Here is a 16,907-nt window from a genome sequence, read left to right as displayed (position 1 = left end):
AGTGTGGGGGCAAGGGGTGGCCAACGGCCTGACCTGCTCAGAGTCTTAGGCTCGTGGCATTGCCCACCCTTCTCAGTCCTGCCTTGAGAGAGGGGCCAAAGAAAAATCTGGAAATGCTAAGGAAATAAGTTTTTAAATGAAGTTTTTACATTTTGGTGCTTATGGGACCAGATCTATCTTCAGGTATATTTCTTTTGAAACTTGAAGCCATCTAGAAATGTTCATGTGTTAGGGAAACAGGTTACATATTAGTGCTGAAATCAATCACTTCAGAGCAAAAAGAAACCAGAACCGTAACAAACACTTCTCTAACTGTAACAGATGTCCGGCAATCAAAGTTAATAAGAAGAGACTACTAGGCTGTTAGAAAAATCATTATAATGCAGACACAGGTCACCTATAATGCTAGCATTAAGAAATATGGTATTTTATGACTTTGGGATTTCTTTAGCTGGGCTCTAAAACAAACTTAATAGGAAAAATGCTAGATTAGACCATAGCAAAATTAAGGATTTCTGTAACGGAGAATGACGGTCTGGCAGAGGTACTGGTAGCCTCTAGAGCCAAGAAAGGATGCAAACCTACATGTGAGGAGCTCCTACAAATCACAAAAAATAAACAGCACAGTGGAAAACAACAACAACAACAACAACAACAACAAAGCCACACAATCCACAGAGAAAAATGTGTGAAGCCAGAAAGCAAATAAGGAGCGTCAGATGTTCCACATCACAATCAATGATAGACATGAAAATAAAGGCACCAGCGAGATGCTACCTGACACCATCTGGATGGCAAACTGACAAGTCAGATGACCCCAGGCTGCCCCAGGCAAGGCTGGGGCTTGGACCTGGGACTCTCTCAACCTCCAGGGCCACGCCCAATGCCACACACTCCCCACTAGGGGAGGCCTGCAAACCTACAAAAACTATGCTGCAGTTCTCAGAGATTCTGATTTCTTAAACAGGTACCCAGAAGGCAGGCTGAGATGACCCTGATTGAGGCTGAGGTCAGGGGTGGAGGGACTGGATGCCTGCCAGGGCAGGCCGGTCACACAGAGGAAAGGGGGAAATGCCTAACTTGGAGCCTGCCTCTGATCTGAAAGGGCCATCAAGCCCTCCTGCCCTCCGGGGAAACCCACATAGCACTCAGTGGGTGATAAACCTGAGCTCTGGGATTTACACACTCTGAGATGGCAAGTACTAAGTTGTTTTCATTCACAAACACATGGACAGTCACTGCTGCAGAGAAATCAGCAGCTGCTCCAAGTGACACAAGTGAACAGTGTACCCCAGGCATGCTACGTTCTGACTGCAAGTTTGGAGAAGGAGGCACACTCCAAATGCCAACGCTCACTTACCCGCCTGCCAGACTGAGCAGCCCTTCTCTATTGGGGAAGACGATCTGGCACTTCTGGGCATCAAGGCATCTTCTAACAGCTCCATCTTCTTGCTGAACTGCACCTCCAAAATGGGGATAGCCTCTGACATCTTGGCAGATATCAGGCGATAAGCTATGTCTGGCCTCCCAATGAACCGCTGTCGGATGCTAATCTCATAAGGCGTGTGAACCTTAATGTCATCTATATCTTCTCTTTCGAATCTGTGCATGAGCAAAGAACAGGAGTCATGGATTTCCAACCCAGACACAAGGATGGTGAGACTTCCTGCTTTAACATGAGATGCATTCCCCTGGGAGATAACAGCAGGAATTCGGACCACTACCCCTTCTTTTCCAAGAACTTTGGGACTAGCCATTGAGGTGCTTTCCTTGGGGTTTGTTTCTGCTGGCATCTTCCAAAGCTTGGAACTAAATGGCCACCAAGAAGGGGACTCCAGCTCCGTCAGCAACCTAAAAGACCAAACGAAACACAGTTAACTGAGTTTGAATGTTTTCTTCAAAACTGCCTTAGGGTTCATAAAGCAGCTAACCATTTTATAGTGTTCTTTTCCACAAGCACACCATGAAGCAAAGAGCAGGAATTACTACCTGCGTGTTTTAGAAAAGAAAACTGAGGCTAAGAGCAGATCTCTTAGGCTTACAGACTACAAAGCCGTCAATAGTAAACACACAACAGAAACACACATCTTCTGACTAGAAATGTTGCCCTTTTCACCCTGGGCCCTAGCTAATTCTGACTCAAAATAAATCCTGACCTCAATCTGCAGGGATCTGTCTGATGGATCTTTTTGCGGGAATCTGTCCTGTCCAATGTGGTAACAAGCACATGTGGCTACTGGGTCCCTGGAGTGTGGCTGATATAATGAGGGACTGATTTTAAACTTAACTACATGTGGCTAGTGGCTACCACAGTGGATGGCAACACTATAAAATAACTGCAAATAACACCAAGAGATCTACCTTGTGCTGAAAAAAATGGAAGCAGGGAAAAGCAAAGGAACAAGTATCAAATGGTATAAACAAAAAATAAATATCAAGATGGTAGAGTTAGACTCAGCCATATTAGCAATTATACTAAACATAAATAGACTAAATCCTCTAATTTAAAGGTGTATTGTCATCCTGGATTAAAGACATAAACCAACAAACTACAGCTATATCTTGTTCACAAGAGACGCTGAAATATAAGGACAAAGACACATCAAAAGCAAATGGATTGGAAAAAAGATAGATTGTGCCAAAAGTAAACTCTAAGATAAGGGGTGTTATCAGGAATAAAGACAGGCAATGCATAATAGTAAGAGAGTCATTTTGAAAAAAAAAAAAGACAATTCTAAACATATATCTAACAAAATTTCAAAATTCATTAAGCAAAAATTAACAAAACTAAAAGGAGAAATAGACAGTCACAGTTGTAGATTTTAATATATTTCTCTCCATAATTAACACAGCAAGAAGACAAAAGTGATTATTAAGGATATTTACACTATTTAATCCACTCAGCCTGACTGATATTTATTGAAACATCACCCAACTGCTGAATGTACACCCTTTTAAAGTGTACTCAGAAGATTAAGAAAAAGACTATAACTCATCTCAATAAATTTCAAGTATTGAAATCCTACAGAGCGTACCCTCTGTCCCCAAAGAAATGAAATTAATAACAGAAAATTAGTAGAAAATCCTCAAATATTTGGAGATTAAGCACAATTCTAAATAAAGGGAATCAGAAAATATCTGAAATGAATGAAACCAAATAATACGCAGGAAATGGCTGGATGCAAATGGAGCAGTCTTGAGTAAAATTTATGGCTCTCAAAGCATGCATTTGAAAACTTCTTAGGTTTAAAATAAGTGACTTAAGCTTCTGCAAAAAGTTATAAATTAAACTCAAAGTAGAAGCAAAAGCAGAAATCAATGAAATTGAAAAAAGAAAAAATGAACAAAGCGCAAAAGTTGGTTCTTTGAAGTAATTTATTATTTTTTTAAGATTTTATTTATTCATGAGGGCAGCCCGGGTGGCTCAGCGGTTTAGTGCCACCTTTGGCCCAGGGCCTGGTCCTGGAGACCAGGGATCGAGTCCCACGTCGTGCTCCCTCCATGGAGCCTGCTTCTCCCTCCTCCTGTGTCTCTGCCTCTCTCTATGTCTATCATAAATAAATAAATAAATCTTTAAAAAGTATATGGGGAAGAATCAGGGAGTTAAGATAGTGGATTAGTAGAAAGGCCCTATCTTCAAAGTACAAAAACAGCTAGATAAATATCAAATTACTTTGAACACCCAAGAAACCAATCTGAGGAATGAGAGAACAAACTACACAACTAGAGGGAGAGAAGATGCAACATTGTGGAAGGTAGAAGGTGCAAAGACATGATTTGAAGGAGAAAAGGACTGTGGGTGCTGTGGAGAGGAAGGAGCCCTGATCATGGAGACAGGGCAAGAGGGAGAAAGCGAGCGCACACAGCACACAGGGGGTCACGCAAGAAAAACACTTGCTCGAAACCATTGACTGGGAAAATGAGTAGTGCTGATTAACACTACTCGTTGTAACAAGTTTTTACCACCAGTGGAGCTCAAAGACTGGGCTTTAGAAGTCCATGCTGTGTTTAGAAGTCCATGCTGTGGCCAGTGTGTAGCCCAACAGCTGCTGTGGTGTACCTATGGAGAAAGAGGACAGAGGCCTGGGAGCAGAGGGCACTATCCGAGGATCCCCTGGGACACACTGGGAGAGACATTTACCCCTTCTTGGAATGCATCTGGTTAAGATGGCATTGCCTATCCAGGGACAAAAGAGCCCATGGATGCTACTGCTCTCCCCTACTTGTTAAACATAGGGGCAGAGACACCTGCTGAGGGTGGTTAACCTGGGCTCAGGCTTTTTGCTGTGCTTTACTCTAAATTCCAAGCCCCTGCATGTTGGTGTGACTGCCCTTCTGGGACAAACAAGCACCAGCCCTAGTGTGATAACACCCTCCCCTAGAGTCCCAGCAATGGTACACACCATGCCAGGTTCCTAAAGTTTGTAGTTTTGAAACTCAGCTGACATGCCCGAGATAAAACGCAGGTGCACTGTGCTTCCCAGAGGGCAGACAGCTCAGACACAGACAGGATGAAGGCAGGAATCTGAAGGGTGCCTGGGACACACAAGGGGAGTTCGTTTGCTCTTCTGTGAGGGCTTTCCACATGGCAGCAGGCATGAACTCCCCTCTCAAGGGAGGTGGGGGTGGGCTTGCATTATTTTTCCCTCCACACATCAGCACAGATGGACTTCAGTGATCAACACAGCTCCAACAGTGGAGGCCAGAGCTGCTTACAGCAAGCCCTGCCCCTCTACAGGTGCTTCTCTACTAGGGCAAATGTGCTTGAGAGTCAGAGAGGTGCCCCCTTCTCTGAAAGACGTGGGTGCTGACCAGGGTGCCGCAAAGCTCCAGCTCTAGTGGAAATAAGATCAAGCCTCTTTTAACAAGCAGACCAGAGCACTCCTAGTTAAAACTTGCCACACTCTGGACAAGATCCAAACACTCCCCACTACAGACAAGAAGAAGTTCTGCAGAGGACTGACAAGGCACAGCAGCAGAGTGGACACAGCATACTCCAGAACACTTTCTGAAGTACCAGGCCCTGGACAGTATATGACCTCTTCTTAATAAAGCCCTTACTCTCAGGAGCAGATAATTTAACAGGCTTTCCTAACAGAGAGGACAGAGACCTAGACAAAATGCTGAGATGGGGGAATTCATCCCAAAAGAAAGAACAAGAAAAGATCATGGCCAGGTATGTAATCAAAACAGATATAAATAACATACCTGATCCAGAATTTAAAACAACAATCATGAGGATACTAGCGGGGTCTGAAAAAAGCAGAAGACACCAGGGAGCCCCTTACCATAGAGATAAAAGACATAAAAACTAGTCAGGCTCAAAATTTAAAAAAATGTTATAACTGAGATACAAAACAGACTAGATCTTTTTTTTAATAATAAATTTATTTTTTATTGGTGTTCAATTTATCAACATACAGAATAACACCCAGTGCTCATCCTGTCAAGTGTCCCCCTCAGTGCCTGTTACCCATTCACCCCCACCCCCCGCCCTCCTCCCCTTCCACCATCCCTAGTTTGTTTCCCAGAGTTAGGAGTCTTTATGTTCTGTCTCCCTTTCTGATATTTCCCACACATTTCTTCTCCCTTCCCTTATATTCCCTTTCACTATTATTTATATTCCCCAAATGAATGAGAACATATAATGTTTGTCCTTCTCCGATTGACTTACTTCACTCAGCATAATACCCTCCAGTTCCATCCACGTTGAAGCAAATGGTGGGTATTTGTCGTTTCTAATGGCTGAGGAATATTCCATTGTATACATAAACCACATCTTCTTGATCCATTCATCTTTTGATGGACACCGAGGCTCCTTCCAGTTTGGCTATTGTGGACATTGCTGCTAGAAACATCGGGGTGCAGGTGTCCCGGCGTTTCATTGCATCTGAATCTTTGGGGTAAATCCCCAGCAGTGCAATTGCTGGATCGTAGGGCAGGTCTATTTTTAACTGTTTGAGGAACCTCCACACAGTTTTCCAGAGTGGCTGCACCAGTTCACATTCCCACCAACAGTGCAAGAGGGTTCCCTTCTCTCTGCATCCTCTCCAACATTTGTGGTTTCCTGCCTTGTTAATTTTCCCCATTCTCACGGGTGTGAGGTGGTATCTCATTGTGGTTTTGATTTGTATTTCCCTGATGGCAAGTGATGCAGAGCATTTTCTCATGTGCTTGTTGGCCATGTCTATGTCTTCCTCTGTGAGATTTCTGTTCATGTCTTTTGCCCATTTCATGACTGGATTGTTTGTTTCTTTGGTGTTGAGTTTAATAAGTTCTTTATAGATCTTGGAAACTAGCCCTTTATCTGATACATCATTTGCAAAAATCTTCTCCCATTCTGTAGGTTGTCTTTTAGTTTTGTTGACTGTATCCTTTGCTGTGCAAAAGCTTCTTATCTTGATGAAGTCCCAATAGTTCATTTTTGCTTTTGTTTCTTTTGCCTTCGTGGATGTATCTTGCAAGAAGTTACTGTGGCTGAGTTCAAAAAGGATGTTGCCTGTGTTTTCCTCTAGGATTTTGATGGAATCTTGTGTCACATTTAGATCTTTCATCCATTTTGTGTTTATCTTTGTGTATGGTGAAAGAGAGTGGTCTAGTTTCATTCTTCTGCATGTGGATGTTCAATTTTCCCAGCACCATTTATTGAAGAGACTGTCTTTCTTCCAATGGATAGTCTTTCCTCCTTTATCGAATATTAGTTGACCATAAAGTTCAGGGTCCACTTCTGGATTCTCTATTCTGTTCCATTGATCTATGTGTCTGTTTTTGTGCCCATACCACACTCTCTTGATGACCACAGCTTTGTAGTACAACCTGAAATCTGGCATTGTGATGCCTCCAGCTATGGTTTTCTTTTTTAATATTCCCCTGGCTATTCGGGGTCTTTTCTGATTCCACACTAATCTTAAGATAATTTGTTCCAACTTTCTGAAGAAAGTCCATGGTATTTTGATAGGGATTGCATTAAACGTGTAAATTGCCCGGGGTAACATAAAACAAACTAAATCTAATGACCACAAGAATGGAAGATGCAGAGGAATGAGTAAGTGAAATAGAAGATAAAATTATAGGAAAAATTGTGAAGCTGAAAAGAAGACAGAAAGAAAAATATCAGATCACAAATGTGGACTTAGGGAACTCAACAACTCCATAAAGTGTAATAAAATTTGTATCAGTCTCAGAAGAAGAAAAGAGGGAAAGGGAGGCAGAAGGTTCATCTGAGTACATTATAGCTGAATATTTCCCTATTCTAGGGAAGGAAACAGACATTCAAATTCAGGTGATACAGAGAGCACCCAACAATCAACAAAAACAAGCCAACACCAAGACAAATCATGGTAAAATTTGGAAAATATAGAAGGAAAAATTCTAAAAGCAGCAAAGGAAGAGAAATCCCTAATTTACAAGGAAAAACAAACAGGATTAGCAGCAGATCTCTCCACAGAAACTTGGCAGGTCAGAAGTAAGGGTAGCATATATTTGATGTACTGGATGGGAGAAAGATGCAGCCGGTAACGCTTTATCCAGTAAGGCTGTCATTCAGAATAGAAGGAGAGATAAAGGTTTTCCCAAACAAAAACAAAGGAGTTTGTGACCACTAAACCAGCCTTGCAAGAAATATTAAGGGGACTCTGAGTGGGCAAGGCAGGCCAAAAGCAACAAAACTAGAAAGTAACACAGGAAGTCTCCAGAAACAATGACTTAACAGGTAACGTAAGGGCACTAAATCCGTATCTATCAATAATCTCTCTGGTGCAGCCCGGGTGGCTCAGCGGTTTAGCGCCACCTGCAGCTCGGGTCGTGATCCTGGAGGCCCGGGATCAAGTCCCACATTGAGCTCCCTGCATGGAGCCTGCTTCTCCCTCTGCCTGTGTCTCTGCCTCTCTCTCTCTCTCTCTCTCTCTGTGTCTCTCTGTCTCTCACAAATAAATAAAAAATCTTTAAAAAATCACTCTGAATTTAAATGGACTAAATACTTCAGTCAAAAGACAAAGGGCATCGGAACGGATAAAAAGACAAAACCCATCTATATGCTGCCTCTAAGAGACTCATTTCAGACAAAAAAACACCCGCAATCTGAAAGTGAGGGGATGGAGAACCATTTATCATGCTTAATGTCAAATAAAGCCAGAGTAGCCATAGTTATATCAGACAAACTAGATTTTAACCCAAAAATTGTCACAAGAGATGAAGGAGGGCACTATAATAAAGTTGGTCTATCCAACAAGGAGACCTAACAGTTGTAAATATTTATGTCCCCAATGTAGGAGCACCCAAATATATGAAACAATGACAAAAATAAAGGAATTCATTGATAATAATACAGTAATAGTAGGGGACTTTTAAGACCCACATATGTCAATAGATGGATCATCTAAACACAAGATTAATAAGGAAACAATGGCTTTGAATGACACATTGGGCCAGGTCAATTGAACAGATATATTCAGAACATTTCATCCTACAGCAGCAGAACACACATAGGACATCCTCCAGAATAGATCACATACTGGGTCACAGATCAGGCCTCAACAAATAAATACGAAAAGTTTGAGATCACACCATGCATATTTTCCTATCATACTATGAAACTTGAAGTCAACCACAAGAAAAAAATTTGGAAAGATCACCAGCACATGGAGGTTAAACAACCTCCTACTAAAGAAGGAATGAGTACAGCAGGAAATTAAAGAAGAAATTTAAAAAATACACAGAAACAAATAGACATGCATCTTTCAAAATATGACTGACTACCACAGCGGCACCTGCCTGGCTCAGTCGGAGCCACAACTCCTTATCTCAGGGTTGCAAGTTTGAACCCCATGTCTGGTGTAGAGTACTTAAAAATAAAATCTTAAACAAAAAACCCAAAATATATCTGGAACATTTACAAAAAAGACCCACTTAATCTGTTGCAATGTAATTATCTCTGAAACAACATATATTTATATTAGAGAGCAAATGTAATATTCTTGATTGTAATACTGCATTATCTATCCACTTATGTTGTTCTTCAGTTAAAACCATAATGTGTATAGGCGATCTTAAACTATTTGGAAAAAAGCAAATACCAATTACATTTTGCCAACAAAAAAATTAAGAGAAAAACAATACGTTTAGAGATCCGTTCAAAAGTTAGTTTACATGCCTGAATTTAAATAAAAGCTTAAAGACAAAATAAATAAAAATTCATACTTAAAAGGTAAAATAAAAACAAAAAGTGAGCTTACATGCATCCCAGCCATTGTTTCCTATTAACTAGGACAGGCCTAAAAAGAAGAAGAGAGGTACTGACCAGACAAAACCTATGTTCAAATACCCTGGCAATTTCATCTCCTCCAGACTCTCTAACCTGACAACAAGAGTTGAGGGTAGACTTTTGTTCTTTCCCATGCAGGCAAACGATCGCTCATATCAAAGCATTAGAAAGTTCCTCACACATTTTCTATCACACAAACACAAATATATTTTTACACTGCATGCAGGCTCTGCAGAGTCAGTCACAGTGCAGAGAGCCAGGATTTAAAATCCCAGCTTCATGCAGAACTTATTCTCTCATACTTGTATTTTTCTTCGCAGTGCCAAGTGCATTTTCTGGCATGTAGGAAGTCAATAAATTGAGTTAAATCCAATCAGGATTCTGGGTTGACTTGCTAAGTTTTGTGTACTCCTGTGCATCTGTTTTTCTGTGTTTCTGGGTATCGTATTTGTTTCTGCTAAACAACAGTACTCTGGTGTGTTAGACCATGGGCAACACCTAACGTACATCAATTTCACATATTATTGATAAATACCCATCTTAACGTGATGGTGAGAGAGAGATAGAGTTACAGAGAACTGTATTATAGCGAGCTAAAGTAATGTGTCACGTCGCAGATTATTTGGGAGTCTCAAGGGTTAAGACCATAAAAGGAGATTCGAGAGTCACCTTATTCAATCTCTGCTCTATCCTCCTGCTAAAATGGGTTCTCTCATTTCATAAATATAACTCAAATTTTTATGTGCTCAGAGAGACATTTGTAATTTACTATTTCATGCATTCCATAGATACTGATTGATAACTTATGAGAGTCGAAACACGCAAGAAAGGTAAAAGTACATACGAGAAGCAATATAACTGAGAAGTGAAGGCATTATGATTTACGCCGTAATGATTACTTTCAAATCCATTCATAGCGGAATTTATTAAGATCCAAAAACTGACAAGTGATCCCAGATTTTTGTTCAGTCAACATTCAACAGACATTTCAGTGCCAAAGGAATCTATACACTGTGCCCAGAATATGCTTTGCATTTTTCTGCCACTGAGACTTTGCTTGTGCCAGGTAAGGAAACTCCCCTCTATTATCACCCACTATGGCTGTCACCACTAATTGGTCATGGGACCCATTACTGGTGACCCCGGACATGCCTGAGAATTTTCTCATCAGTCACACAGGAAACATCCAAATTTTAACAGACTTAGCATACAAGAAAAAATATATATATTTATATTTTCATAGCTCTTAGTAATATGGGATGGTGAGTAATGTGCCCACTAGACAATACTCTATGTCTAATGGTTTTGCATTAGATTTAGAAATATTCTCTATATGGCCATTGCTTATGCTTATTGTCTATAAAAGCTAAGGGCATAATATTTCCTGATGTCATAAATTTGGAAATTATCGTCTGAAGTTCAGAAGAATGGCCCAGGGTAGATACGTATAGTTATGAGCCAACAGCATGGAGATGAGAGAACAGTACAGAATGTAGGGGAATTCTTTCAAAGGTTAAGGGAAATGGATAAGGATTTGGAAAACAGTTTTATAGAGGAATCAATCACTGTACTAAAAAAGTGTCAAAACTCTAGAAATTCATTTCATGTACAATGTTTTTAATGTATGCTGAGCTGAAGGCTGCACCTGTGGAAATTGTATCTCTGTATGTAGATACGTGTGTGTCCAAGGACATGTAGTTGAGAGAGAAGCAGCTAGAAAGTACAGGTGACTCTTGAACAACATGGGTTAGAACTACCCAGGCCCACTGTCACACGGATTTTCTTTGATAAATACAGTACAGGACCTGACATGTATTTCCTCCTTCTTAATGATTTTTTTATGATTTTCTTAAAAACATTTTTTCCTCTAGCTTACTTTATTGTAAGACTACAGTATATATAATAAGTAGAGGCTTTCAACAAGAGGCTGTGGGGAGTTAAGGTTTTGGGGAGTCAAAAGTCATCCACAGATTTTCAACAATGCATGGGGGGGCATTGGCACCCCAAACCCCAGATGATATAAGGGTCAACTGTGTTTATGAGTGATGTATGGATTGGACCTTTAACTTTAAAGTAAAAAGATTTTTTTTATAAATTTATTTTTTTATTGGTGTTCAATTTGCCAACATACAGAATAACACCCAGTGCTCATCCCATCAAGTGCCCACCTCAGTGCCCGTCACCCAGTCACCTCCACCCCCCTTCCACCTCCCCTTCCACCACCCCTAGTTCGTTTCCCAGAGTTAGGAGTCCTTCATGTTCTGTCTCCCTTTCTGATATTTCCTACTCATGAAGGCAAGAGAAACAAAAGCAAAAATGAACTACTGGGACTTCATCAAGGTAAGAAGCTTTTGCAAAGCAAAAGATACCGTCAACAAAACTCAAAGACAACCTACAGAATGGGAGAAGATATTTGCAAATGACGTATCAGATAAAGGGCTAGTTTCCAAGATCTATAAAGAACTTATTAAACTCAACAGCAAAGAAAAAAAACAATTTAAAGTAAAAAGATTTAAAAAAAATCTTTACTCAGTATCTGTGATCCACAAAGCAATGTTCTATAAAACCTGTGGGGGAGATTTCAACTCAAGTAGGAGGTTCTTTGAAGAGAGAGTTTTTGTCAGCAGGCATGTTGAGGCACCTTACAACACAAGTCTACAGGTTGGGCATTATAGATCTATGGATTTTGTTTTCCTTATTTGGTTTCTAGAGGTACCGAAAATAAACAAATATAATGGAAGTATAGAAAAAAAATTTTAATGCATGCCTAGCTCTTCAGGAAAACCAATTCCTCTTAAATCAACTAAAATAAAGGTGAGGAGCACCTAGATGGCTCAGGTGGTGATGGGGACCAATCAGGGTAGACTCTTCCTTGCCCTGCCGTAAGATATTATCTCCTTACACATCTCTCTCTAGTTCCCCCTCCCTCTCCATATATATTCTGTTCAGGAAAAGAGGCTTTGCAGAGGGATCGTCAAGACTTCTTTCTCTTTATCATCTAAATGAACCCAGTTCAAACCAAGATTTCAAAGTGTCATGTCAAACCTCCCGATCTTAACATTAAGTTAACATTTGAGTTTGCAGAAGATCATGTGTATCAGAACCTTTATAATTGAATCACAACTTTGCAGTATTGGTTTCTTCTTTTTGTGAAAGTTGATCAGAAATCCTGTAGCCACAGCTAATCAGGATTAGCTCCTCCTCCAAGGCAGGAAGTGAATGTCAATCCCTGGCCATGTTAATCTTGAATAGTCCTTTCACGAGGTGGCTCTCTCTGCACCCTGACCGTGTATTGCGAAGTACTGCCTACTTCCCTTTATCTACCAGGAAAGAACACGAAGTCATTTTGGACAGGCTAACATGAAAAGCCAACTAAATAGCTCAACATCAAATCAGCCATTCAGTAGATTTTTAACATAAAACCTCCTTTTATGCTCCATTATGATCTAAGAATCCACCAGTAGTTTGTTTTCTATCTTCAGATCTTCTACAGTTCAAATCTCTAACATGTGATTAAAAATTATCCTCTTTGGAAAGTAAATCCTTTCAAATCAACTTTCCGTTTACATAGTAGGAAAAAAGAGGGGAAGAGGAGAGAAAATATATTTACCCAAAGAAAATTTCCATCTCACGAGATTTAGACAATCTTCATGCATGGTGCTGTTTTGCTCATGAGCTTCTCCCTCCTTCTGGGGCTCTGATCCAAGATTCCATGTTCTTTAACTTTCATTATGACCAACTGGTCAATTAACCTAGGCTTCCACTAAGGAAAGCTCAACCCACCCATCCCTGACAGTTAAGAAATCAATGCCGTTAAAAACTTATAACCCTCAATTCCCCCAAAGGAATCAGCTGCATCTTCTTTATTCCAGTTTTCTCCCGAATACGAATACTAATGGTTACTGTCCATGAAAACCCATTTTGTAGCACAAGATAGCATAGGGCTTTTGCAATAAAGAATCAGGTTATCACCTATATTCAAGATTATTGAATTTCTATCCATGTTTCTCTCTGTACACATTCATTAATGCATATTGAAAACTATCACTTCCACAACTTTGTCTGGATCATAATTTAACATGGTTTCTTCTTACCTCATTTCAAAATTCCGCCCAAGGTTGGTAATATTCCAGGATGATAATAGAGATAAGCTCAAGACACATTCTTACAGATCAGTGGTTCTTAAAATTTGATGTAAGAAGTAAAAACGCAATTGTCATGGCTCCCACCTCCAGAGATTATTTAAATGGTTTTAGGTGAAAGCCAAGAATATGCATTTTTAATGAGTGTCCCAGGTTGTCCTAATTCTGGTGGCCTTCAGTCCACAAAGAGAGAAATGTCACTCGGAATTTGCTAAACTCTACACATGAATCTCATTATCTGGAAGTTATATATTTTGATCACATCATTTGTATTTCCTATGAAAATGCCTTCATGTTCCTGCAATATTATTTTTTTACTTTGCATAAAAAGTCCAAATCAAAAATAGTTCTAAATATTTTGTGAAACTCTTGGTGCAGATGCTGTTTATTATGTTGGTAAATAACCAGCTTATGGAACCAACCTGACCAGATTATTTTAGATTCTACTTCTTCTAAAAAGAAACTCCTCAGGAATTAAGACCGTTTCCTTTCTTGGATAAACAGAGCTGTGAAATATGCTACATTTTCCTTCTTTTCTTTGGCTGCCAGGAAATTCAGAGCTGACCTTACGTTCATTATGCCTTTATTTAACATCATTGTTTTTTCTCCCTTCATCTTTAATACTTGGCACTTGTTTATTTAATCTTTTGTTTCGTTTGATAGTAAATTGTTTCAAATCCTCTCTCAAAATTGGTAGAGTTAAAAAAATAATAAAGGAATGATTAAGCATGTAATTCCAAAACAAGTTTGCCAGAGACATAAAATTTTTATAATTTGGTAACCCAAGTTCATTAAGTGTTGAATTTTCAGTAACAATAAAAAGTTTTATAGGATGACTATAAAACTGGATGAAATTCCAGTTTCTAAATAGGAAATGCCTCTTGACTTAGTGTCTTCAATCAGTATCTCTTCATTTTCAAAAATCATTTCCTGCCTCATTGTCTATTGGGTGACCCATAGAGACCTTTTCCCCTTCTTCTTCTTTCCCTCTCTCTTCCTTCCTTTCTTCTTTCCAAGCTGTACATACTTATGTCTACAATTTGATGGGTTTGGAGATAAATATATACCCATGAAATCATCACTACCATCAAGGCCACAGACATATTCATCACCTCCCAAAGCTCCTCCATGCTCCCTTACTACATTTTTATGTGAAAAAGTACTATATTTAATATTATTATCATATCATAATGTAATAATAATCCCTCATATAGCACCTTGGTAGGAGGTCAGAACTTCACATATTTGCATTTAATTTCCATGCAAGTCCTATAAGGTTGGTACCACTAACCCATTTTTACAAATGGGGGATCTTACGAAAGAATTTAGGTTAATGTGACCAACATCATTGAGCTGGTATTTAAATCCAGGCCATTTCTAATATATTACTCTATATTTAAGACCTTTCTGAGTAAGTCATCAAAAGGGTTATTGTAGAAGAAGAGATTTAATTTTAAATAACATCTGGTAAGACTTTTTTATATAGAAAAAATATGAAGAGAAAGGCCTCAAATATTGCCAGAGAGTCCTTTTTTAACAGAAGTTCTGTAAGCTAATGGAAAAAATAATAGTAATTCAAAAAGGTACAAAATGAAATATAAAATTGTTCTTCTCTGGCTTCTTTAAAGAATTATCATCAATGGTTCATTTCGCATCCTTCCAGAAAAGTAATAGGAGACAGAATGTGTATCAACTTAGGCACATGTATATAATATTTATTTACATATTTATACATTTTGTATTGATGCCTATGTGTTTGTGTTTTTTAAGGTATATATGAATATACGTTATATGTTAACACATATTTTAGTAATAGTTAAAATAAATAACAGATCCAGAAAGTGGGCACTGTGTGATGTGGAGAATAATAAGGAGATGGAAGTAAAAGTAACGTGAATAGTCTAAAGTGACTTCATTTATTCAAAATTTGCCTCCAAATAGTATATTTCAGAACACATTCCTAAAATTTGCTACTTGACTGAAAAAACGACACCCTTTAATTCTGAAATAAAATAATCTTACTTTTCATTTAGGTGATTATGAAGGTATTTGGACTCTGCCTATGAAAATAATAAAGTTCTCTGTGAAATCAATAGGCACTTTACTTTTTACTACTCTAAAACTATGCCAATCATGAATAAAAAGTGCCTTATTTACATAGAGAAAAGTTTATAGCCATTTTGCAAATTGCATTCTTTTCTTTTTTATAGGAATATTTATTTTATAGTAATATTTTATCTTCTGACATTTTGTATCAAATTCATGTGATTTTAAAGGCCAAAGCACAAATGTTACATTAAAAAAAAGACAACAGAGCAACATATCTACACTGTGAGTTAATTACGCTTTTCAAAACACTTGTCTTTTATTGCAAACCTTATCTAATATTGAACTCAAGGCCAATAATATGAAAACGTCAAACCTGAAAATATTTTGCAAGGCTTTGGTTTACTCATTCATGTGAAATTAAGAATGAGCATTGAAAATGATGTTCAGTTGCTTTTCTGACATGTTGTAGTATTTTATAAAATGTTACATATAACTTTATACAAACAAATGTGTACAACCAAGAAACTGTTCACATCTCCTCCATTCGTATTATCTAATTTACCACAACATTACTGCAGTTAGAAAAAAATTAAGCACCTCAGACATTTAAAAGGAGATACATTACTGTGAAACAGGATTTAGGAATAAATGTCAAGAGGAAATTACCTCCATTTCAGGAAATTCTTAATTCTGGAAATTAAATGAATATTATTTCCAGTTCTTCATGGATGACCTTGCCTTTTTTTTTTAAGGTTTGCAGATCCCCATTCAAAATAAAGAAAGGCTGGTAATTATTACAATGTAATTGCCACCGGTCAATCTCACTTCCAAAAGGCAGGGAATTCCAGGGAATACTTTTTCCTTCGTGATGATCCTCACGAACCCCACTTTATGCCATCGGAAATCACATCTCCCCAGAGAAGTACTGGGTAGGATGCAGAATTACCTGAAGGACAGGTGTTCTAACGGAAACAGAATGCCAAAGCAAGGCGCCATGCGAACTTCCCCTAGAGCCAGGAACTATTTTCACAAGTCTGGGAGACACACACAAACTTGTTTTGTTTTGTTTTTATTTGTTTATGTTTTTATTTTTTTATGCTCTTAATCCAATTCCTCTTCTTCGAAACACAACTTCTTACCAATTATCTGTTCACGTTTATGTTTTACTCTCCAGCGGGTGATTCTTACCAAGGCAAGGCCTCTCTAAGTTTTCACTGCATAGACACATCTGCTACATGCATGGCTCCAATTTAATCTGGGTTTAAAGATACATATCCTCTGGCATTCTTCAGAACATGTTAACCCTTTTTACTTTCAAACTCACAGAAACAGCCAAACACCTGAACAGGGATACATGTACCTACTGCAAAGTGAGAAAGGAGAAAAAAAAGAAAAAAAGGAATGAAAATTCTTTTTTTATTTTTTTTAATTTATTTTTTTAATAATAAATTTAT

The 16,907-nt window shown here is 38.6% G+C and overlaps 1 protein-coding gene across 1 annotated transcript in view; it reads right to left on the bottom strand.

Annotated features, from left to right (window-relative positions):
- Positions 1-1,711: 1,711 nt before the first annotated feature.
- The window catches only part of LOC112642034 (potassium voltage-gated channel subfamily D member 2-like), a 29,338-nt gene continuing 14,142 nt past the window's right edge, over positions 1,712-16,907 (bottom strand). The window contains exon 2 of the mRNA XM_025419346.3: positions 1,712-1,851. The gene's annotated coding sequence lies outside the window, so the exon portion shown is untranslated. The remainder of the gene's footprint in view (positions 1,852-16,907) is intronic.

This window comes from Canis lupus, chromosome 14 (genome assembly GCF_003254725.2).
Source record: "Canis lupus dingo isolate Sandy chromosome 14, ASM325472v2, whole genome shotgun sequence".
NCBI lineage: Eukaryota > Metazoa > Chordata > Mammalia > Carnivora > Canidae > Canis > Canis lupus.
Note: the sequence above shows the minus strand (reverse complement) of the source record. Positions and strands in the feature narration are given on the sequence as shown.